Consider the following 26,653-nt stretch of genomic DNA (forward strand, 5'->3'; position numbering starts at 1 on the left):
TAATGTTGTAAAAAGTGCTTTAGTAATGTAAGGGTCGTTAAATTCTTTTGACCACCGTTTATCAAATGCAAAAACACCTTTGCCTTTATTCACTGTAGCATTAATATGAAGATTGAAACAAAGTTTGGAATCCATCATGACTCCCAAGTCAATAAAATTATTTACAGTTTCTAGACTATAGTTGTTAATTGTATATGAAGCTGGTGGCGAAACTCTCCGAGAAAAACACATGAATTTACATTTTTTGAGATTGAGCGGCATATAATTTACATTGCGCCAGGTAACCAAGAGATTTAAATCCATTTTAATCAAGGAATGTTCCTCAACCGAGCCACATGATTTGAAAAGTTTTACATCGTCTGCGTACATCAAGATTTTTGAGTATTTAATTGTACCAGATATATCGTTTATGAACAACAAGAACATAATCGGACCAAGATGGCTGTCCTGAGGAACACCAGAAGAAACATTGATAACCCCAGAAAGTCTTTGTCTTGGTTTGTCTTGCTTTGCTCTAAGCTCATTCAGGGATGGTCATGGACCCGTATCGGAAAGGCTTTATATCAGCCAGAGAATTTAGTTGAAGACTAGTACTTCTTCAGACTTATTCTGTGTTCACCTGCGTGGTATGTATACAATAACGGTGGTCGTATTGTTGGAGAAGAATACGAAAAAATGGTAGAAGCCCTAAATACATCAATTCATGTTTGGTTAATTGGCGTATAAAATAAGAAACTAATAATATTTTAATAAGTCTAAAAATTTTATGAACAGCAATTGTACTTATGGCTGATTAGTTAGTAAAATTTTTCTCTTTCTTTGAGTTATAACAAAAGAAAAGGTGGTTCATAAAAGAGCTTTTTTTCAAGCTTGTCGTCTTATGCAAATAACTACCCAATAAACTAAACAACATACACTTTCATTAATAATTCACTGTTATGCGAGAATTCAGACTTTAAGTGTAAGCACTATTCCTCATTTAATAATTATGCATGCAAACATACAAACTACATAACAACTTAGGGTAAATTGGGTATGTTTATACTTTTGCTCGAAAAATAATGAAAGATAATAGACAAAACGTTTTAGCTAAATACAGTCACGATAGATAAGGTTGGGCTAAGAGAGCATGCGTGGAAATTTCTTACACTTCAACTCGGAGATATTTTTGTCCATTCTGAATGCCCTCAATGTGAAAGATCCATCTTCCAAACCTCTGCCAGACTATACGTGCCCTAAGAAATTTGTTTGCAGTCCTATCTAGAGAAAGTGATGCATCAACTCTTCTTTCTCCTCATTCTGAGAGCTTCTGAAGAGTGAGCTAGTTGGTATGTGAAACGATCGGGGCACTGGTGCAATAAGTATTCTCACTGCAGATTTGTTTAGACGAGTAGGTAATTATTCATAAGGATCTGGGGCCTTATGGCATAGAAGCTCATCCTGGAAAGCATTGGATTAGACAGGAAACCGATACGATTTATTAACACGTAGATATTTGAGTACATTCCAGCTCCTCTTTCTTTTTCTATTATTGACCTATCTGTGTAGATTTTAATACCTCTACCACTGTATAGGCCCCTTCTCAAGCCCCATCTGGAAGGATATTTTATGTTCTGCATCTGAGTCAAAAACCGTCATGATATGGTCACTGTGTGATATCAGGTCAGCTGCGATTCCGCTCAATCGTTCCATTGTCATATCTTATTATCGTCACGTACCCGCTTTTGGTTGGTTACCATATGTAGGATGCTCTTAGTCGTAGAGCAAACACTCGTATAGGCATAAAGTGAAAAACTATTGTTAACCCTTCCTTAGGTGCGCTGCTAACTGCATCTCAAATACCCAGGCATGCTAGCCTTGACACCTTCCCATGGTGTGGCGCATAATTTTTGTAGTGAAACACTTTTATATACTCGTTGCACATTTCTAGGCTTTTCTATTCTAGAATTTACTAATTAGTTATCAGCTATACAATTACCTACTATAACAACGTTTATAGCTTCTCGTATGCGCGTGTATATGTGAATGATACTTGCACAAATTATTGCCTTCTTTTGTGAGCATCTCAAATAAGATATATGCATGTGTTTGTGCGTCTCTTCTCCGATGCTGGTATGGACATATGTAGACATAATAATTGATTTAATGATGTGCATACAAGTCACTGCTTAGCATCGGATTAGAAATGATAGTATCCCTTAGTGTTGCTAATGTTCGTCACAATACTTTGTAATCGGCTCCTGATCAAGAACAATTGAAATATCAGGGTGAATACTTGTAAAATCTTTAAACAACAGCATGTGTTTTTATCTATAGAGGCGGATCTTGGAAAGACAACTGGGATGTAGTCCCCGAGCTTAACATAGATAGCCATGGGACGATTTGGTAGCGGCCTCACATCCGAGCCAGAATAGTAGAGTGATAACAATATTCACCAAAGACACGCGAAAGCTATTCCGAAAAGCTTTAATCAACAAGGTAAAACTATTCCACCGAATGGAATGATAGCTCCACGTCATAACCAAAAATCGTACCAGTCTCCACAAATAGCCCCAAACTGAATAGCAGTGCAGGTAGTATTGTCTTAATATAAGACTACCGAGCAATTGCAGCTTTATTGAGGTAGAGTTTAAATCTATAAAACAGGGTTCTTGTCAGGGCACACACACACAGACCAGGGCTTGGTTCTGCTGAAATTAAATAGATCTTGATATGAATTAAACAGTCAATTGGTTAAATTGTTTAAATGTGGAAGAGCAGAAACGTAATGTAATGGTAATGCAAAGTTCCTTGCTAGGAGTCAGCTACTATAACCTTACCCAACCTAGCAAGGTTAGTAAAAGGGGAGAAGGACACGGCCGGAACATAGATGACGCAGAAGACAGCACGGTAAGGACGGGCAGTTTAACAGTAGTGAGGCTCGTCATCGCGGGAATAAACGAACGATATCCAAAGATCGCTTGTAGAGTGGAGGGATCTTCTTAACAACAAAGGTATTGCGAGTGGTGTTGAAAGCGACACCTAGTGGTAGACCAACAGGACTTAGCGACCTCACTCGAGACGCAGACCGAAAGTTAAATAAGACGAAAGAGCAAATTAGTTTCGGGGCCTTAAATATTTCTCTTTTAACAGTATAAACCGGGCAAGCGTAGTTGGAAGGGAACGTTGAGCAATGGAGGGTTGCCGAAACCGGCACCGAAGATCGCCCTTGCATCCCAATTGAAACTTTGGGTGAAAATAGAGGTAGCATAGTGGGGCGGGGGCTGTAGTTGGGGAAATCGACGAATCCTGGCATAGTGAGAATCAGATCTGAGGAAGGAGAGTATGCTCAGCTATAAAAGAAGTGTATTAGCTGGGTAAACGGCGGTTCCTAGACGGGAACTGGGAAAAGTAAGCAGGTGCTGCGTAGATGAAAGTTTTTCCTACTCAAGTGACATTTTCCTAATGCGATCACACAGCTTGGCCTAACTTTTTAATTTTTTTTATTTATTTTGTGGGTTATTTTTGTCATCGGGATGTATCTTCTGGTACATTTGCTGTCATCATCATAATTAATTGTCGTTTACCCAACTAAATGACTTCGGTCGTTTTGTAATTAGTGACGTTAGATTTCTCTGCTTCGTGATCTCTGACGGCAATAAGGAGCACCAAAACAGTTGGTCGAGTCTACCTACACCCACTTCTCCCAACTCAGTTGGAGTTTGCCCTTACTGAAATATGGGTATCGAAAGAAGTACTTTCTTGGCATCTTCGTACATTTGCATTGCATTACCTTCCCAACGAAACCTTTGAGCTCTTATTCGCAGCACAATATTCACATCTGTTTAAGCTCTGCTCTTCATTATACTTGCCGCCAGCATCGCGGACAGGACCACAAATCCGACGTATAACTTTTCTTTCTTCTTCAAAAGTTATTTCATCTTCTACTGACACTGTCCGTAAATCAGGACATGTATCATTAGCGACTTGCGGAGCGTCTACTTTTTTTCTCGAAATATGACTTTACTTTCAATATGCTATTTATTTTGTATCATTGGAAAGTGTTTTCTGGTGGCAGGTTTCACAGAATTGAAAATTGCATATGTCACATATTGAAATCCGCCAAACTTTGGTTTTTTTTGGAAAAAAAAAATTTTTTTGAAACATCGTGATACCATGTATCTTTTTGTTAGGAACATTGAGGGGTAAATTGGAGCTATAGTGCATCGCCGTTACTCGTCCTACATAATGCATCAAAAAGATATAGTCAAAAGATCGGGCAAAATATATATAAATTGAGGTCGCAATGTTAAATATACATTTATTTCAACACTTCTGTGCCGATTATATCGAAATTTTAACAAAATATCGAGATATATGCAGCTGTTAGCTATGTAAAATTTTTTTTGATACACGAGGCCCGGTTTTGTAGATATCGTTAAAAATATATAACCGAATTACCGCCAAATATTTTTTACTGCGAAGTTTGCAACACATTTATTTTAACACCTTTCTACCGATTCTTTTGAAATTTTAAAAACATATAGATATCTGAACGAGGTACGTTTAGGTAAAAACGTTTTAATACCCGAGCTCAGGTTTTGGAGATATTGATAAAAATATAAACCAGGAAAACCTCAATTTTTTTTTAATTATTTAAACACTTCTTATCCGATTGTGTTGAATTTTTATCAGGATGTACATACCTATATGGGGTACATTTAAGTAAAATTTTGTTGATACCCGAAACCCCGTTTTAGAGATATCTGCAAAAATATGAAACCGGGTAACCGCCAAATATTTCATACCCGTTTGTTAATTTTTTCTCTACACCACCGTAGTATACCATAATTTGTCTCATCTTGGAATATTCGCTCAAGGAAAGTTATTGATGTTTGTACATGGGGCAAATATACGAAATTTTCGCCAAAAATTGACAATCGTCAAAAAGTGTTGAAAAAAATTAAATTTTTTTTTTAATTTTTTTACCGAATTTGTGTTTATTTTTTTTTATTTTTTTACAAACATCAATAACTTTCCTTGCATGAATATTCCCAAATGAGGCAATTGATTGTATACTACTGTGGTGTAGAGAAAACATTAACAAACGGGTATGAAGTGATAAAAGTAAAATTGTAGCTGTGCCCACGAAAAAACAGGATCCTGAAAAAAATTTACGCAACCAAGTGCTTTCACTTTTATGCCTCTACCTTCAAAACCAAAAGGGACACATCGAGTTTGAAGCCCTACGTATTTTTCGTCCCTAATAGGCTATTATCGTGCCTAATCCAAATTTCAATAATCAGTTGCCTCAAAAAGCTACAAGTAAAAAACTGTCAATATTGAAAATGACAAAAAAAAAGTATCGCTATTTTGATTGGTGATAGTTTTGAGTATTGGAGGGGCATATTAATTTTGCTCATACTTTTAGAATCTCCATCTCAAAAACAACATTCAGTTTGAATTCCATAGCGTTTCAGCGATACCTCAAAATTTTTTCGAAAAAAATCAAAAAAAAAAAATTAAGGGTATCGCTTGAAAAAGTGTAAAAATCGGAGTTTTTTACGTTTCGAAGTTCTGCAAAAACTTACTATCAACTTTCTTGATTTTTAAAATCATTATATCGGATAGTCAAAAGGTCAAACTTAATGTCCTTGTGTACTTTTTTCTGGCTTTAAGTCTTTTGCCCGTGTGTAAAACCCGAGTATCCAAAAAAGTAAAAGTTTTTGGGATTTGCCCATATGCCAGTTTACCCTACATATAAAACATTTCCACGTTACTCGTAGTATATACATATAACAGTTATATCCCCGAATGGCGCATTAGAGACGGTCGCTTCTGCTGTCAAATCCGTTGGCATTCATTGTCATACTGTTTTTAGCACCACAAATTAGCAGCCCGAAGCGTTTGCATATCCGGGTTGGCCATAAATAATGCATTCTGTCGAAAGCGTGAATGACAAGCGAGTTTGGTAGGAAAGTACAATAAGCAAAAAACAACGAACGAAAAAAAAAACTTAAAATATGCAACGAAAAAGATGTCACAATGTACAAGTCGAAAAGTGAAAATGACTTGCAGCAGTTAAATGACGCTCGATCTATATACTAAAAGCTATTGTAAAATGATGAGGTTGTCTCAGTGCTTTCATTGTCATGTCATTTTCGCTATAATTCAGGTAAGAGCAGAAAAAGAAAATTTCGCACCAAAGGACCGACACATTTTTCACCCAAACACCGCAGCAACGGTAGCAATATGCGTTAATGTGTTTAGGTCACACATCGGCAAATGGTGGCACAATTGTTCACACTCAATTCACACATATTCTTATTCTCTTTAGTTTAGTAGTCGCTGATCATCTGGCGCAGCAACGTCGATTAGCAAGCAACAAGCAAAGATCGTTTGTTAGTTATTATATAATATTTTATTTTGACCAACAATTTTGTGCAAATACAATGTACATACATATGTATTTTATTGTATTGTGACGAATATTACCATCTTTAAGCTGGTAATGAGTAATCGGTTTGATTTAAGCACGCTATTGGTTGTGAAGATAAGTGTAATTGTGAAGTACTTTCAAAATAGTCTAATAGAGACCATTCTTGCATTATTGAATATAGAAGTTATTTATTCAACAGTTTAGCGATGCGAACGTTAACAGAAGATTTCGAATAAGTGGAATTTCACTAAGTTCATTACAATAGGTGTCAGAAGAGGAATTGTTGAATAAATTCCTGAATACAACTTGGATGTGGCAAAGTTAAGTGAATTAAGGATCCAGCAACTGAAAATGGAGTTGGAGAACTGGATTGAATTCAACCGGCAATAAGATCGAACTTCAAGCACGGCTACGAGAGGCATTGGAGTTGGAAGGAATTATTGTGGACGAGTATATCTTTTATCCTGATGTGGAAGAGCCAGCGACTAAAATGGAGGAGAAGATAGAGACTCCGAATCCATTGGCAAGTGTTGACACTAACGCGATACTAGCAGTGTTGAAGCAAATGTCGTCACAAATATTAACCGAAATGTCATCTCAACTCTAATCGCAGGATAACCGTATAACATCCAAGATGGAAGAACAGAAGACATATATGACATCCAAGATGGAATCACAGGAGACACGTATTTCAGAAATGTCGTCGCAAATGTCATCTCAACTGGAAGAACAGGAGACATATATGACATATCATTTGGCAAAGCAGTTAAAACACAAGAGGCCCGCATATCCTCGCAGCTGGAGGCACAAGAAGCAAGAGTATCATCAAAACTTGAATCGCAGGATGCAAAAATCGCACAACTTCGGTAAGAAGTCGATGATTTAAAAGGTCGTATGCAGCAATTACAACTAAATCGCCCAGCTATTCCAGCGAGCAATCCGAAGGTAAAAACTCCATCTTTTGATGGTTCTGTTCCTTTCCAGATTTTTAAGCTACAGTTTGAGAAGACCGCAGCAGTGAAAAAATGCGTAAGATAAAGTTGGTGCACTTTTCGTGGCATTGAAAGGGCGTGCAAATATAATATTATAGACTATTCTAGAGTACGAGCGCAATAGTTATGAAGCAATGATGGCCGTTGTCTAGAGATGTTACGGAAGCGAGCATAGGAAACAGATATATCAAATTGATATACCAAACCGTTACCAAGAGGCGAATGAGACTTTGCAGAAATTTGCGTCGGATGTTGAAAGATTGGCTCATCTCGCAAAGGCAGGCGCACCCGTGGAATACACTGAAAGGGTAAAGATTCAGAGTTTTATAAATGGCATACGTGACGTCGAAACGAAGCGAGCAACATACGCAAACCCAATGAAAATATTTGCTGAAACAGTATCCCATGAACTGACTCGGGAAACTGCCCCACTTTTGAGTAAACCAGCATACAAAGCCCATCGTGTGGAAGTGGAAAGACCAGAGTGGATAGACGAAATTTTGGAAAATTGAAGGGAACACAAAGGAAGAATAATTATGCAGTCAAATGCTTTAAGTGTGGAAAGCCAGGGCACATTGCACGTTATTGCAGCACCAACCCTAATACTTCCAACTTGGCCTTGTTGTAAACGCAATACTGGAGGAGATAAGCAAGTGCGAGTCAGATATAAAGATCGAGAACTTGCCCCAGCTAGTGAATGTCCTGCAATATCTATCTCGTAAGTTGCAAGAAAATCGAGAGGTCTTACCGTTAAAGGAAATATAGATGGCAAAGAATATGTACTGACTGCAGATGCGGGCACATCTCATTCCTTAATCCGATCTGATTTGGTCAACAGGAGAGCAAAGCCATTACCTGCAGTAAGGTGACGTACGGTCACAGGTAAGTATAACCAAGTCCAAGAAGAAGTGGTATGTGAGGTCTTAATTGGAAAGGTCACGATTCTACACAAATTCATTGTGGCAGAGATTGTTGATGAAGTCATATTGGGAGTGGACTTCTTGGTTGACCATGATATCAAGATCGATATGCAGAGAAGGGTAATGAGTTACGAGAACCAGGATGTGCCATTTAACTTCAGTTTGGAGAAAGGGTTCAGCAGTAATTGAGTGCTGGTGGAGGAGATTCAACAGAGACCACAAAAGTTAAAGAAAGTAAATTGGGCAAATATTGATGGAATGAATGGTCTAAACAAATCAAAACCGAAGGTACCCACAATAAAAACACTAGCACTCACAAACCCTAATAGATGCACTAAAAAGAAAGACAAAATTTCCCAGAAAGAATGCAAGGATGGTGTCAAGCCAGGGCGCACTAATATTGTGAAACATCGGAACGATACTGATTATGCGACGCCAATCCGTCAAGCGGAAGCTCTAGAAAGTAGTTCATAGGCCAAACAACAGAGTGTGAGGGAACGGGATAAGGAGTAGTAAGATGAAGCACAGGTTTGACAAGAACAACAATTCGGAAGGTTTATTGGAGGGATATTTTGTACTGTTTTACTACCCTCACTGGCGGAAAGGTGTTCCATCCAAATTTTGGTGCAGTTGGGAAGGCCCATACAAAGTTTTGAAGAGGATCAGTGATGACATCTACCGCATACAAACCATTGGGAAGCCACGAAATATAAGGGTGGTTAATTTGGAGAGGCTAGCAGCGGTTAGATCGAGCGATTTGTCTGATCGGGACGATCAGATTTAGGTCGATGGCAGTGTGACGAATATTACCATCTCTATGCTGGTACTAAGTTAATGCACAACAACAACAACGTTAAAGCAAACTACATAAATACATTAATCATTTTTTACCCACATACATACAAGGCAACGAAGAAATAACTCACACCCAGATCACACACAGTCATCAGTTGAAGTAGTACTCACATATATGTACACGCGTATATGGCTATACGAGAGGCCATAAACTACAGGTACGCACACGTGACCCGTATACATAGTTGGTAACCAAGTAGAAAATTCTAGCAGAAGAAACGTCTAGACATTTGGGCACAGACCATAAAAGCAGCGAAAGCTGAGTAGTGAGTAATCAGTTTGATTTAAGCACGCTTTTGGTTGTGAAGTTAAGTGTTATTGTGAAGTACTTTCAAAGTAGTCTAATAAAGACCATTTTTGCATTATTGGATATTGAAGTTATTTATTCAAAAGTTTAGCGATTCGAACGTTATCAGAAAATTTGGAATAAGCGGAGTTTCACTAAATTCGTTACAGTACAAAACTTTTGCTTGGCATTGTGCGCATTAAAAAAATAATAACAAACGATATTGCCTTAGAGTAAGAGCCCGTGACGGCCAGACCTTTGTCATTTTATAAAAGTTGAAATTTCGTCAGTGCATACTTCCATCTGAAGCAGGATCGTTGGTCTATTATAAAACTTGAGTCATGGTGGCTTTAACAGATATTTTCATTTTTATTTCATTTCATTTCATTTATTGCAAAAATTGTATTAGTACAATAAGATCTAGGATTTTTTATAGTGCAAAAAAAAAGATAAATCGCAATGTAAAAAAAACAAAAGTAATAACAGAGAGTTATGTAGGTTAAATTATCATATTAAACATAGAGAAGTATCTTAATTTATTAGTGTCTAAAATAAACAAATAATTAAATTCAATAACAAAACATTGTTTACACTCATACATATTGATGGCGAAAACTCAAGAAGTATAATGGTTTCAACTAAAATGAGTATAAAGAACATTTCAAAAGCTGCTTTTATTTAGACTACTCTGAATGGATACTGGAATAGAGTACCATAGGCGAATAGCATTGACAAAGAATAGCCGTCCAGATGTTAGATAGTTATAAGTAAATACAATTAGGTCGTTGATTCGAGCAGACCTGGGGAATATTAGCTTATCATATAGGTAACTAGGCTCCTTATACATGATAAGTTAACAAAGGAAAATGCTGTTTCTAGATTTCAGGTATTAGGAAATTTCACAGCTCAGTAGACGCGCTCTCCAGCTGGATATATGATCAAATCTAGCTAAGCCGAATAAATAACGTGTAACATGATTAATAGCAGACTGGGAACTCAATTTACTATACACTAGCCCAGAGTAGCAAATGATCGGCATAATCAATTGAATTGCAAATTTCCTTCTAACATTGACAGGATTATAAATAGCAGAAATCCGTAAATTTCTTAAGATATTGTATACTTTCTTAACCACCGAATTTACATGGTCATCACAGTACAGCGTCGTGATATCAAAACCAAGATTAGTCACTTTTGAAACGAGTTTGAGACATTTACTGGCAACGCGTAAGGGCGGAATGCTTGAGAAGGTTATTCGTTTTTTAAATATAGGCAAAAATTTAGCAGAAAAACAGACCTTACTTTAGTCATTTAATAAAGACTGATTTTCATACATGATCTTTGTCACGATATAAGAAGCAGCCTCATTGACAGACACTTTCCATTGTGGCTTTGGTTAGCCAGACACTTTTAATCCTTCTAAACTTCAAAGAACATCGAAGCAATTTTATACTGAAATTCGAATATAAAACCTTAAAAAAAAACGTTTGAAATTTTGTTTGCCGCAAAAAACTGTCAGCTTTTATTTTATGGAAAAGTCGACAAGGCTCTTAGACTATCTTGTTGCTTTCTAATAAGCGAATGAACTACGCCAAACGATACATCAAGTGATGTGCGCTATCACCGCGCTCTCACTAACGCAGCTGCATTTTGATTTTGCCGACGCCTGGGTTAGGTGCACTTCGTGCGTATATGAGTGTGTTTATACTATCACCTAATGTTAGCTCGTGTGTCTGTGCGACAAGTCTCTTATGTATGCTGCAGTGTGTCGTGTGATGAATGATAAAACGCAAATAAGCAGCATGAAAAACTACAATGTTCCAAATTCTTCTAGTCTGAGTGTACATTGTTGTAGGTGCTAGTTTTTTTGCGGTTATCGCTGTCACGTTGTACGTACATATGTAGGTATAAACGTTCTAGGTGTGTACGCACTCAAACGTATGTACATAATGTAGTCATTGGCTGCTCCAGTTTCGAAAGCTTTAGCAAATTTAGAAAGGATGATTTAAGTAATATGCACTACGTGTGCTGTGTTTTTTAAACGGTTTTATTTAGCTTGAGTTGACAGGCCGGCCGCATGCACGGCCGCACGGGCGTTGTGAACGAATTTTGTAATTGAAATTTAAGTAATTTCCCGATAAGCTACAAGCTGAAACTTCGAATATAGTTCAGAACCCGATGACAATCCAATAATAAGAAAAAATCGCCGCTAGGTGGCGCAAGGATCGAGATATTTGCAAAATTCGCATTTGTGGTCCGATTTGGCTCATACTTGGAACACATAATACATGCAAGAATTGAAATCGACCTTTGAAAAAAATCGACGCTAGGTGGCTCATGGATCGAGATATTCGCAAAATTCGCATTTGTGGTCCGTTTTGGTTCATATTTGGAACACATAATACATGCAAGAATATAAATCGACCTGTGAAAAAAATCGCCGCTAAGTGGCGCATGGATCGAGATATTCATAAAAATCGTATTTGTGGTCCAATTTGGCTCATATTTGGAACACATAATACATGCAAGAATAAAAAGCGACTTATGAAAAAAAATCGCCGCTAGGTGGCGAAAGGATTGAGATATTCACAAAAATCGTATTTGTGGTCCGACTTGGCTCATGCTTGGAACACATAATACATACAAGGATAGAAAGCGGCCTATCAAAAAAAATCGCCGCTAGGTGGCGCAAGGATCGAGGTATTCACAAAAATCGTGTTTGTGGTCCGATTTGATTTGGTCCATATTTGGAACTTATAATACATATATGAATAGAAAGAGACCTATGATGTCCGATTTGGCTCATATTTGGAACAAATATTGCATACAGTCCAGTAGAAGTGACATCAAAATATTTTGGAGTTGGAGGAGGAACAAGCATACGTTGCGCAGAGTCTAAAGTCTTTGGAAGGATTATATATTGAGGACTTAGGTTGTAACAAATTGTCAGGAAAGAGTTTTTGTAATAATGAGTTACTAAATGAACTAAATAGAATGAGAAATAATAGGCAATTAAATAAAGACTAAAAACTAATAATAATACGAAAAGCTAGAAAATAATTAGGTAGGTCCTAGGTACTAGTCATCACACTCCTTATCAATCTAGGGCGTTGATCAGACAATTAAATAAAAGCGTTGGCAGTAGAAATGCATCATCTGCTTAAGAAAGATGTATAGCAGATCTAACTGTCCTGTTCATAAATAATTTTTCTTCTAAGTTCGCACGGCTAGTTACACGGTACCACAAGGTAGTTCATAGAGTATGCAGCACTTGTGGAAAACCAATTTGCCTTAGTCATACTAGAAATAAATGTCCTGAGTGTTGAGATTTGAAAACTTATAACCCTTTTCATGTTATTATACTCAGATGAGCAGAGCTCACAGAGTATATTAAGTTTGATTGGATAACGGTTGGTTGTACAGGTATAAAGGAATCCAGATAGATATACAGACCAATTCTAAATATTCTCGCGGAATTTTGTTCTCGCGGATTTTTTTATTCCCGCGGAAAAATTCCTCCAATTCTGTTCTCCTAGGGAGAACAATAATTGGGGAATAGGAATTTCGAATTTTCGAAGTCAGCTGTTTTGTCAATTGAAATTTCGTTGCACATTTCTTATTTTGTTTAAAAAATTGAAAAGTTTAATTATTGTTGCAAATTTGTTGGAAATTAAGAAATAAAATATAAATATTGCACAGTATTTATTGCATTTCATGTGGTATTCACTGAAATGAGTAATGAATTGGTGCCACAGCAACATCAACAGCGGAACATAAGAAGAAGACGGCCGCATAACACAAATCTGCCGGAGTTGCCTGCTTTCATTCAGCAAAGCAATTTTCTGGCGGCCAAGTTGAGTTGAATTCGTCCTTCATCATATGCCAAAATCTATTAAGCCTTATTAAAAATCCTTGCGCAATTTCTGGATGGCTGCATCAAATTTGTATACCAAGAGCTCTACCGTTGCTTATGATATACTTTTCAACTTAAAATAAAGAATATTTTGGTTGTAGTTGTTGTTGTATTAGAAGTGAGAATATTGTGGTAGAATATAAATACATCTTTTAGCACAAATTTGTACAAATAAGTGTTCTTTCTTAAAATAACCAATTTCCTTTAACTATTTTGATGCATTCCCTTTAATTTAACAAGTGAAAAAACTCCTATGAAATGGCAGAGAAATCTCCCTCTCCCTCACATTCATAATACCTACTTTTCACCCATAACCGGTTTCCGCTTTTTCGAACATTGTTCAGAATAGGAGGAAAGGGAGAAGTGAAAAAACTCACAACGAATTTTTATTTAGAATACGAGGAATGGGAGAAGGGAGAAAAATCGCACGGAATTTTCGTTTAGAATTGGGCTGATAGACTTCCATATATCAAAATCATCAGGATCGAAAAAAAATTTGATTGAGCCATGTCCGTCCGTCCGTCCGCCCGATAACACGATAACTTGAGTAAATTTGGAGGTGTCTTGATGAAATTTGGCATGTAGGTTCCTGAGCACACATCTCAGATCGCTATTTAAAATGAACGATATCGGACTATAACCACGCCCACTTTTTCGATATCGAATATTTCGAAAAATCGAAAAAGTGAAATAATTCATTACCAAAGACAGATAAAGCGATGAAATTTGGTAGGTGAGTTGAGCATATGACGCAGAATAGAAAATTAGTAAAATTTTGGACAATGGGCGTGGTACCGCCCACATTTAAAAGAATTTAATTTAAAAGTTTTGCAAGCTGTAATTTGGCAGTCGTTGAAGATATCATGATGAAATTTGGCAGAAGCGTTACTCCTATTACTATATGTACGCTTAATAAAAATTAGCAAATTCTTTTTCGCTTCATCTCCATCTTCTTCTCATTCTATCTCTTTCTCAGTCTCCTTCTCTCTTTTCTCTTCTCTCAAGTTTTTCTCCTTCTTCTTCATCCCTTATTGCCAGTCCCAGAGGGTGGTATGTATTTTGTTCCAGTCCCATTCCGAGTCTCATTCCCAGTCCGTCTCTATTATACTTCCCGGCAAAAAGCATCGTAAATACTAATATAGGCAAATTTATATACGAAATTTCAGGCAAATTGAATAGGACGTATGCAAATAAGTATGTGGGTATTATTAATCCATATCTTCATTTCGACTTCGCATGCATATTTATCAGTTTTGCGAGGTTGATGCGACTAAATCGAATATCACAATGAACTTCAGAGCTCTCACCAACAGCTTTCATTTGATATGCATAATACGCACACATTCTAGGTTTATCCGGGTCCACGTTTTTGGCTTTATCTCGAGACCATATCCTCCCAGTTGTATGAATATTATCCTGTACTATAGCACTCATCAACAATTTCATTTGATATCCATATTGTATAAACACATTCTAGGGGTACCCGGGTCCACGTTTTGGGCTAAATCTCGAGACCCTAGTCTCCCAGTTGTATGAAAATTATCCTGTACTATAGCACTCATCAACAGCTTTAATTTGATATCCGTATTGTATAAACACATTCTAGGGGTACCCGGGTCCACGTTTTGGGCTATATCTCGAGACCATATCCTCCCAGTTGTATGAAAATTATCCTGTACTATAGCACTCATCAACAGCTTTCATTTGATATCCATACTGTATAAACATATTCTAGGGGTACCCGGGTCCACGTTTTGTTCTCAAGACCCTAGACACGTAGCGAAAAAAAATGTAGACTTTGGGCGATTCTCAGACCTACCCAATATGCTAGCAAAATTTCATGAGAATCGGTTCAGCCGTTACGGAGGAGTTCAGCCACTAAAACCGTGACAGAAGAATTTTATATATTAGATAAGTAAATTATGTCAAAATTCAACTCCAGTAATCATATTGTGCAACAAAATAAACAAATAAAAGAAAACTTCAAAATGGGCGTGGCTCCGCCCTTTTTCATTTAATTTGTCTAGGATACTTTTAATGCCACAAGTCGAACAAAAATTTACCAATTCTTTTGAAATAAGGTAGGGGCATAGATTTTATGACGCTAATTGTTTTCTGTGAAAATGGGCGAAATTGGTTGAAGCCACGCCCATTTTTGATACACAGTTGTCCGTCTGTCCTTCCGCATGGCCGTTAACACGATAACTACAGCAAAAATTGACGTATCTTTACTGAACTTAGTTCCTGTACTTATCTGAACGCTCTTTATCTTGGTATAAAAAATAAACGAAATCCGACTATGACCACGCCCACTTTTTCGATATCGAAAATTACGAAAAATGAAAAAAATGCAAGAATTCTATACCAAATACGAAAAAAGGGATGAAACATTGTAATTGGGTTGGTTTATTGACGCGAAATATAACTTTGGAAAAAACTTTGTAAAATGGTTGTGACACCTACCATATTAAGTAGAAGAAAATGAAAAAGTTCTGCAGGGCGAAATAAAAAACCCTTGAAATCTTGGCAGGTATTACATATATAAATAAATTAGCGGTATCCAACAGATGATGCTCTGGGTCACGCTGGTCCACATTTTGGTCGATATCTGGAAAACGCCTTCACATTTACAGCTACTACCACTCCCTTTTAAAACTCTCATTAATACCTTTAATTTGATACCCATATCGTACAAACAAATTCTAGGGTCACTTCTGGTCCACCTTTATGGCGATATCTCGAAAGGCGACCACCTATAGAACGAAGGCCCACTCCCTTTTAAAAATACTCATTAACACCTTTCGTTTGATACCCATATTGTACAAACGCATTCTAGAGTCATTTCTGGTCCAACTTTATGGCGATACCTCGAAGAGGCGTCCACCTATAGAACGAAGGCCCACTCCCTTTTAAAATACTCTTCAATACCTTCCATTTGATACCCATGTCATAGAAACACATTCCAGGGTTTCGCTCGGTTCATTGTCATACATGGTTATTTTTCTTATGTTGTCACCATAGCTCTCAACTGAGTATGTAATGTTCGGTTACACCCGAACTTAACCTTCCTTACTTGTTTATTAATTTAAAATTTAATCACTTATTATTTACGTTAGAACTACTATTAGTACCTGGGTACCTCAACCATGAGAACTAGTAATAAAAAACTAGTTTATAAAAAACCTTCTTTATGGAAGTATATTTGAAAAAATTTTCTCTCCATTTTGTCGAAAACTTATTCCCGTAGGATGCCACATAATTTTTACTTATTCATATTTGTAGATTACTTAAAAACTTGAGAACTACTAGTAGCACCTGGGTATCCCAGCTATCAGAACTAGTAATAAAAAACTAATTTATTAAAAAAATCATCTTTATGAATTTATATTTGAAAAAATTTTCTCTCCCTTTTGTAGGAAACTTATTCCCATATGATGCCACAAAATTTTAACTCGTTTCTATTTGCAGATTATGTAAAAATTGCTTTTGAATATGAAAAAGGTACCCGGGTACCCATCTATGTACAGGACGGCTAAGGAGTTAGCGGGTTCGAAATGGTACTCCTTGGACACCTGCAAAAATAACCAAGCACATTTGGCCGTCAATGGGAGAAGAAAGAACTTACTAAATAGGTCAGGGAAAGAAATATTAAGGATCACTGCTAAAATCACGGGACTCTGGCCACTTAGCCTGCACGCTGAAAGAATAAAGGTACCTTTGAAGTTCATTAGAAAGAGCTGTTGCAAGCAGAGCAGCACATAAACAGCCGCGCACTACTTGGTTCGAATGCCAAGCTCTAGCATGCACTAGTTTTCTAAGTATTGGTAGTTTTATAAAACTGAAACTTGAGGAAGTTGCTAAATGCTCTGGTACAAATATCAGCAGGTTCGCTGTCCGTACCAAATGGATTGAACGGAGCACCGACTAGGCCAACTAAATCTGGAAGGCACAGCAGCGTACAAAATAAACTCATGGGTAGGTGAGGTGGGCAATTTGGTAGCCGGAGCTGTGAAGCTATAAAGATTTTAACTGCGCTTATTCACCCCTTGATTTCGAGCAATAAATATGAAGGGGTGCCGTTGAAAACATATCTACTAAATTACGGTATTTTTACCAAAAGAAAAAAGAGATTGAGGTACAGCTAAAGTTGTTTTTTTTTTATGATAAAAAAAATTTTGAGTGTCGGACCCTTAAGAGTGTTTTTGAACCTTGCATGGCGATTGAAGTCCTTGTTATAGGTAACACAGCAAGGCTCTATAAAAAAATATTATAAAGGAGGCTAAGCATGTCGATTTGAACCAAGGTATTTTTTTAGAGAACTTCATTGGATTCATTCATATTCATTGGAAGAACTTCGAAAGTTATCTTGTGGCCACATTAGAACCCTGGGGGTTGGCAAAAGGGTGTGGAAATAGGATAAACTAATACGCACGTGTTTACCGATAGTTTTAAATGATCGGAAGGGGTTTGCTCTGCTGGTTACTGTGTCGATCCAGATTTCAGTATATCCTACAGAATACCCCATGATTGCTGCAGTATCTTTCAGACGGAAGAAAGATACTGCAGCGAAGAAAACAGTAAAATATCTAAAGGAAGCCTGCTTAAGCTGCAGTCTCGTCAATATGTATTGATAAAACTTTCACAGAATACATCATCAGGAAGTGTGTTGGAATGAATGAAAACGGAAAGGCCAATGAGTTGGCAAAATAGGGTGTAGCAATAGATTAATCATATTTAATATACTGAAATCCAAATCGCATGATTTGCATTTGTTTACGCAGCATTAGCTCCTTCTCTTGAAATAAAAACATATAATTTTAGTTCACAGCACGATTAATAATACTTGAGATCATTCACTTCACAATAAATAACCAAACTCATACGTCATCACGTTTTTGTGTGAGCAATCGAACTACTTGACATTTCACACCTTCGTTCTATCTACAAAATATTTCACTTGCTTTCAGTTGAAATAAATAATTTTTGCTTCCTCATGAAAAATGCAACACTCATTGCCAAAAGTACTATCTAAACTTTAACCAAACCGAAGAAAACTTCTGCTTAATCTTTATATGCAACGTTGCAGCTAAAACAATGCCCAAAGCTATACTCAATGGTCAGTCGTGTCGTAAACTTATGCCATCTGCAAGCCATGCGCTGAGTGGAAAAGTAACGGCAACAAACCGTTACATAGGTATTTGTGATAAAGAAGTGCATCAATGTGCTGAATCACAAAATGTCAACAACTTTTAGCACGCGAGTTGAGTGAAAGTTTTTGAAAAATTTTGCTGTTGGCGCTCTAGAAATGCCTGGCACAGCTGTTACCACACTTTTTGAAGTAGCTGTACAAATAAGATAAAGTAAGAAAAGAATCCATACTAGGGTGTGGCTTATTTTGTTGTTTTTTCTTATGTGGTAAGTTTATCGCTATTATTCTTAGTTATGTTATGAAAATTTGTATGTAAAATAATTTTTCCAAGGAAAGAGAGGGCCTCAAACCACAAAATTGATTATAATTTCCCCAGTTACAGCTCCATAATATGCGGATTTTGTATTAAAATTGTCAAAAGTTGCAGTCTCGTTAATTTTAAGTGGCGGCTTGGACACTCTATCTATCGATTGGATTCAATTTTGAGCCTTATATTATTATCTTCGTAAGTATATATATATATCAACTGTCGTAAGCGCAGTTCTAAATTCCGATGTTAGACACATATGAGTGCGAAGGTGCCAAAACAAATTTTCTTATATACCCCAATTTTTGTTAAATTTTTGACGATAGAAATATTTGCAATCAAGCCAATTTTCATTAGTGTAACTTAAATTGTTTAGCCGATATGTAGATAATAATCTTTTGTGGGAGTTACCACACCCTCTTTTTCAATTCATCCCACTTTTCTCTGCAAATTTAATACTAAATAAACTATTCACCTCAGGCATATTTGATTTTTCAAGTGTTGGTCTGTATATCAGATGCCACGCCCCTGTATATCAGCTGCTACACCAATTTTTCCAATATACTCAAATTTTTGTAAAGGATTTTGACTTGAGCAATATCGGCAGCTATGCTGAGTTTTATTAATACGACCTTAGCAGTTCAGGAGAAATGTGATATGGAAAGAACAATTTTTATGGGAGGTATCGCACCTTCCTCCCACTTTTCCGCACCCCTATAGTATCGATGTTGGGCATCTGCTTGCTAAGTGTAATAACACTTACTTCAATTTTTGGTCTATATAAATATCACGCCCATTATACACTGATTAATTTATATACTGAAAAAGTCTATTTCCAACAGATTGGCTTATGGTTCATCTCCAAATCAACCAAATAGTGCGTTTCAGCAAAGTGTTGAAAATTTTCATTTGTCTTATTCATATATAGACTCGAGTACATGACAGATTTTATTTTGCCCGCAAATTAGTTTGCCTAGCATTAAAAAGTTTTCTTCGCTTCTGCTCTGCACTCTCTAAGCCAGCGATGGGCAAAACGGCTCATATGAGCTTTTTGTTCATACGGGCACGCTTTGCAAATTTAAGTGCTAGGTGAGGGACGATAAAGTGCACGTATGTGGGGCGAAGAACACAGGAAGATAATAATATACAAACACACATAACATTGATAAAGACAGAGTATTTGGCCTTATACATCTTTGACTGCACAGTTACCAAGCTATGTGGAAAATAGAGCTGCCACCACTCTTATTATGTTCAAATTATTAAGCGTTTTAGGATAAACTTGCCTTTACCGGCGGCTTCGCTCGCACTAAAGGCCACAAATATGTAATGTCGCTTTTGTGATTCACAACTCAAACTGAATTTTCAGTTGTAATTTTAAAAGTTGCTTTATGATTCAAATCATGAATAAAGCAAGTTTAAAAATTAGAAAAATGGTCGCCGTAAATTAAACACACATGCAACACAAGCTCCGACAATTCATGCAGTGTGGATTTAACGATATATGTATGTGAGCTGAAGAAATTTTAAAATTCCTCCATAATTTGAAATTTATAAATGAAAGCAGTTATAATAGCCATGTTTTTTTTCACACGCGTATACGTTTACGTTTGTGCGTAAAAAAAAAACGCTTATCCTCGCTTAGATAATGCTTAGGAGACCCATCTAGCGGCAGTGGTTAAATAACTAGCTACTGCAGAGGGTGTACCGAAAAGCGGAGACACAATCCTCTGATGGCCATATGGTATACCATATAGCTGAATCAGTTGCGATGAATTATGAACACACATAGAATACATAGAAATAATGTAGAGGGTGAAACATAGACACATATTTGAGTTATATCTGAGTATATAGTGGTATTGAAATTTAGTAGGACAAATCTTTTGCGCAGCAATTTCAGAGGTATATTTAAAGTTTGACGCTTAGCAGTCCATATAAATTTTAAGCGTAAAAGTATATAGATGCAAAAAAACGCGACTAATAAAACTGGAAAAATTAATCGTTGTTTATGCGAGCGGTACCTTTTTTATTTGGAAACTGATGCATTTCTTTCTAGGCTCACGGCAGCACTGCCAACAAGTTTGAAAGAGGTTTCGTTTTCCCACGATTGTATACGAAATGTGCATTAGTACGTTTTTCTACTACTACTTCCTCTAATGCTACTACTTTAAAAATACTTTTTTAATACTTTTTTGTATATATTGCAAAATGAGTCGACTTAAATATAATTAAATGTATTTGAAGGCGAAATGAATGTCAATAATGCGCTGCTTAACATAAAGTCGACTTCAGTCTATGGTTATTCCGTTTTTCGCATTTCTTGCCAAAAAATTTATGTTTTTGTTTTCGTACTGTTGCAACACAGTTTGGGAATTGGTTTTCGAGGTACATTTCAGTTTTGTAGTGTTTCCGCAACCTTCTTGCGATGAATATCGTTTGATACGAAGCGTAGGATATTTCCAATGTATTTTTTACTCCCCTAACACCCAAAACACACAAACGTCTCACCTAGCACTCGCTGGCACTGAAACTGATTTAGGACCCGAAAGTAGGCCCATCCCTGTTCTAATCCATTATTTTTTATTTTAATTTATATTTTCTTCTCATTCTTGTCCATCCCTTGTTCCGTTTATATCCGTTTCACTCCTAAGTCCATTCTTACTTCCGACCCCAATCCCACTCCCTCTTTGATACCGACTCCACCTCCCTTAGCGCTTCCACTCCAATTCCTACACAAGGTTCAACTCCCAGTCCCACTCCCGAAAACACTTACACTCCTAAATCCATTAAAAATTCTTCTTCCACTCCTTCTACTTCTCTCAGCACCATTCCTTATATATTGACTTATTCTAATAGAAAAGTGGTGGCCGACATGGTGTGATGGAAGCGTGCTGGGTTCAAGCCCCGGAAAAAGCAATATCAAAAAGCTTTAGAAACAAATTTTTTCAATTAGAAGAAAATGTTTTTAAGCGGGGTCGCCCCTCGGCAGTGTTTTCCAAGCACTCCGAGTGTGTTTCTGCCATGAAAAGCTCTCAGTGAAAACTCATCTGCCTTGCATATGCCTTTCGGAGTCGGCATAAAACAAGTAGGTCCCATCCCGCCAATTTGTAGGAAAAAATAGGAGCATGATGCAAATTGGAAGAGAAGCTCGGCCTTAGATCTCTGCGGAGGTTATTGCGCCTTACATTTATTTAAATTGAAAAGTCGTATCTTAAAAGTTTTGTTCAAATGGACGTATCTTAGGCTAACTGTTAATAAAGCCATATCTCAACGAAGTCGACCTTTTTAACTGGTCGTCTGAGAAACGACTTTATTAACGGTTTCGCTTCAATACGCCCTTATTAACAGAATCTTTGAGATACGTCCTTCTTAACAAAACTTTATGTTACGATATTTCAACTAGGATGGGCCGATATGAAGTCTCTATAGCAAACTACTTTATCTCATTGACCGACTTCAATATCCTTGTTTTAATAAATGCATAAAAAGCTATATTAAACTAATTTTTAAATTCGCAATCATTTTCCTATTTAAATTTTAAATATATAAGTGAAACATTCTCCTGCATGACGATACTCCCGCTGCGCGTATATATTCTCTCTGTAAACAGAGGTATTTGCCTTATTGAGGCCTCTGCCAAAAACAAAAATTATTTCTTGCCTCTCCTTCCTCTCCTCAATGTTTGATTCCTTTCTCTTCTCTATATCTTACCCCTTTTGATTTCCCGAATTTTCCTCTACTCCTACTTTTTTTCCTCTACCTCAACCTTTCTTCATTTTTCTTCATCTCCGTCCAATTTTTGGTTTCCTCTCCTTCATATCTTTCTCTATCACTTTCTCGAGTTTTATAACCATTTCCAAATTCCACTTTCTTTACTCTCTACCATCTCTCTCCCTTACTTATATACCTCTCCTTCTTCTTTTCTAATGAATTTAATTTATCGCCGTAGATTTTTAAATAAAAAGCTTGTCAAGGAAGTTTCTCTGTATCAAATTTTAAGAAAATCGCACCTTTAGATATATTTTTTTACGTCCTGAAAAGATAAACATGTTGTTGTTGTTGTTGGACCGATAAAGACGCTTTCCTAGTGTTATCGATGTTGACGGTCCTTTGCCAGATATAGATCCGGTACGTTTCGGTAACAAGCACCATCTCTGGAACGATTTAAAATCACCACATTCAACCTTCTATGCCAGTCCCCCACCCACCCTCTTTTCCATGAAACTTTGGGTTACCAGAGTCTCGGCTGCTAATTAAACAGTATTCGGTAGGAGTAAGTGTAGTTGACAATTGGGTTGTAGAAGCTATAATTTGCGCTGACATCACCATGAAAGTGTTTCACTACACAAAACCTTGAATTATTTTGGTATTTTAATTACCTTTTACGACAGGCATACCTGCTCCTAGCCCACTGGAGTAAAAGATAGGCATCCTCAAATCCAATATTTTACGCACACAAGACTTCTTCAAAATACGTCCAGTCGTTTGGAAGTAATTCAGTAGCAATGCTGCTTTAATAACAAATTTTAAACAAATTGCACCATAAATAATATTTTTTTAAATATGTCGAATCCTGGTCCACTTTTCGGAAAGAAATATTTTTCAAATAATGACTAGTTACGGAAGTATCCCTTTATTAAATTTCAAGCAAATCGCATCATACACTATTTTTATTAAGAGTGGGTCAGCCTCTAGTCCACTTCCTAGAATAAAAAAATTCTCAAATATTATACTGGCCAAATGGCATCCCTGTATAGAATTTCAAGTGTAGTAACACACATACATAAAATTTCATCAAAATCGTTCTAGTCACTTGAGAGAAGTTCAGTCGCACACATATGTACAGAAGAAATATTAATATTATTAAAATAATCAAATAAGCATGTTAATAAGTCAGTTGTAAATAACTTTAAATTAATTTTTTTGTTACATTAATTAGTTCTTAACAATTCATACTAACCAGCAAATAGTAATTAACCAATTGCCTGAAGGCAATTCATTATTTACCAGGTATGTTTACAACATGTATGGAGACTTCTTGACTTTTAACTCAACAAAAAGATTGCTTCATACAAAACTTAAGCACCCTAATACATAAATGATTATATTTTGTTTGTGCACTTCTGTGAGGTAACGTTAAAGAATACCTCAGCTGAATAAACGAATGGATGCAGAAAATTGTTTGTCAAACAAATGCATCTATTGAAGTGTTTGAAAATTGAGGAAATTCGAATTTTATACCCAACGTATATTTAAGGAACCAGTACGCGTGAATGCCCATATAACGAACTATCAAAAAACGTGACGTTTCGAATTGCTAGCATCACTGAAAACAAACACATTAAATCAGAGTTGAGCTCGAGAAGTTCGTAGAGCTTCGGAAAGCTATTCGGCGTTCAATCACATGTCGAGCAAGCTTTCAATCAGTTTTCGCTTGTGATTCAAGCATTTAACATCTTATGTAGGAATTCTATATTTAGACTTTCTTTCACTTGTCTCCTAAAAAATTTGCCATAATATTCGACACATCCCTGGCGTTGAGTACCCCTGCTCGGGCGTTCCCATAAAGTCAGATTACATTTGTTTGTTTTTATTTCTTTAAAAGACGAGACTAGCGACACATTGCCTTCGTATAAAGATTTTCTTACAGCAAAATAGCCGATTTACCTTACTCGAGTTTTAAAGAAACATAACTCCATCCCAGTTTGACACAGAGTAATTTTTCATTGTATGTTTTAACTACAAGGGTCTAGCATCACCTCGAGATCGATTCGCTCGATTTGAAAAAAATCGTATTTATTGTTTGTGAGGAGATTACAGAGTACGGGCTGAAGATGAGGAAATCGAAAGATACAAGGATAGGCAGAAGGCAGAACAAGATATAAGGGACAAGGAAGTAGAAGCAATGAGAGGGTGGCTAAGGGGAGAAGAAAATATAGTGTTCCACGAGATATAAAGATGGATTTATAAGAAATGAAGGAAGTGTGAGAAAAAGGTTGAAAAGAAATAAAGAAAAAGTGAATGGAAGGGAAAAGAAGAGGCGAGAATTATAAGCATTATTCCATATTATTACTTAACAAAAAATATTAACAATAAATATCCAATTTCCGGAAATAAATTTCTTTTCGGAAGAAACGCCGAAAAAATTCTCTCAATGATAACGAAAGCCACTCGGGAATAGCTTCGAAAAAATTATTGCGAATTTTTCAAAAGGATCCCAAAATAGTATAGATTTTATTTGAAAATTGTCACCAAACAGTCCCAAAATTATTCCTATAACGATTACAAGAATATACGGAAATAATTCTGAAATCATGTTGAAGTAAAATCGAGATAATTACAAAAAAAAATCCGATATTATATAGAAATTGTTCTGAAATCATCACGTAAAGGTACCGTTATTAAAAGGGAGCTCAGAATTTTGGGCATTGGAAATGGTGGCAAACCAAATAAAAGGAACTGATCATGAATATTCGACGTTTTTCTTTGCGCAGTTTGATTAGCATTGATAGTTACTTATTTGTTATTCAAAAATATACTATGACTTATGATGTTACTTACTTACTTACTTACTTAATTGGAGCTTAACCGCCTAAACGGTTATGGTCGTCCAACAAGGCGCGCCAGTCGCTCCTTCGCTCCGCCAACCGGCGCCAATTCGTCACACCAAGGGAGTTTAAATCGTTTTCCACCTTGTCCTTCCAACGGAGTGCGGACCGCCCTCTACCTCTGCTTCCATAGGCGGGTTCCGATAGAAACACTTTCTTGGCCGGAGCATCATCTTTTATTCGCATAACATGGCCTAGCCAGCGCAGTGGCTGCGTTTTAATTCGCTGGAATATGTTGATGTCTGCGTGTAGCTCGTACAGCTCATCATTAAATCTTCTTCGGTACTCGCCATCGCCAATGCGTAGAGGTCCATAAACCTTTCTAAAAACTTTTCTCTCGAACACTCCCAAAACCGCTTCATCTGCTGTTGTCATGGTCCATGCTTCTGCCACATCTAGCAGGACGGGTACGATAAGTGAATTGTAGAGTATGATTTTCATTCGCCGAGAGAGGACTTTACTTTTCAATTGCCTACTTAGTCCAAAGTAGCATCGTGGCTTATGATATAGCGCATTTTAATGAAGTGTGAATTGCTAAGTCGTAAATTTTGTTATGATATTTCAAAAAAGTTCAAGCCCAGCGAGCAATACACAAGAAAAGATGCCGGCTGCTGACTGAAAGAACACACGGGAACCACGGCACTTTGCTTCCCACCTGGAAGCAAGTTGTTTCGTATTAAGTAAGGGTGTAGAAACGGCTACATCTGGGCCAAATTCCACCACGCCAATATAGTCAACTGCTACCTGACATTCAGTGATGGCATACTGAGCGGTAATCATAGCAGGTGAGATTAACGACTAACGGGGAAGGCGGGTACTGTAGACTGCGGCTAGGCTGGAACTAACTTTCATAAAATCTGGCTCAACAACAAAGCCCCATAGTCATACAGGTATGAAGAAAATCAACAGAAGGCCGCTTTTTATAACAGCATGAAGCGGAATTCAGGGGAGCTTCGAGAAGATGTCGAGGCATGGGTTAAAAAATAGTGATAAATAAGTTTTGGGCCAAGATGCCGACACCGAAGCTAGACACAGCTAAAATAATTAAAATAGTTAACGTGCTATTGTCCGTCCACAAAATAAGGTAAGATAAATACTTCCATATAAGCACGCTTAAAGAACATCCACCGATTACCTCAGCAGAGCTACAACTTGCAGAGGAAGCTTGAAAATTTATAAAATCGTATGGTCACATGGCATTA

The sequence above is a fragment of the Eurosta solidaginis genome, chromosome 5, assembly GCF_040869045.1.
Source record: "Eurosta solidaginis isolate ZX-2024a chromosome 5, ASM4086904v1, whole genome shotgun sequence".
Classification (NCBI taxonomy): Eukaryota; Metazoa; Arthropoda; class Insecta; order Diptera; family Tephritidae; genus Eurosta; species Eurosta solidaginis.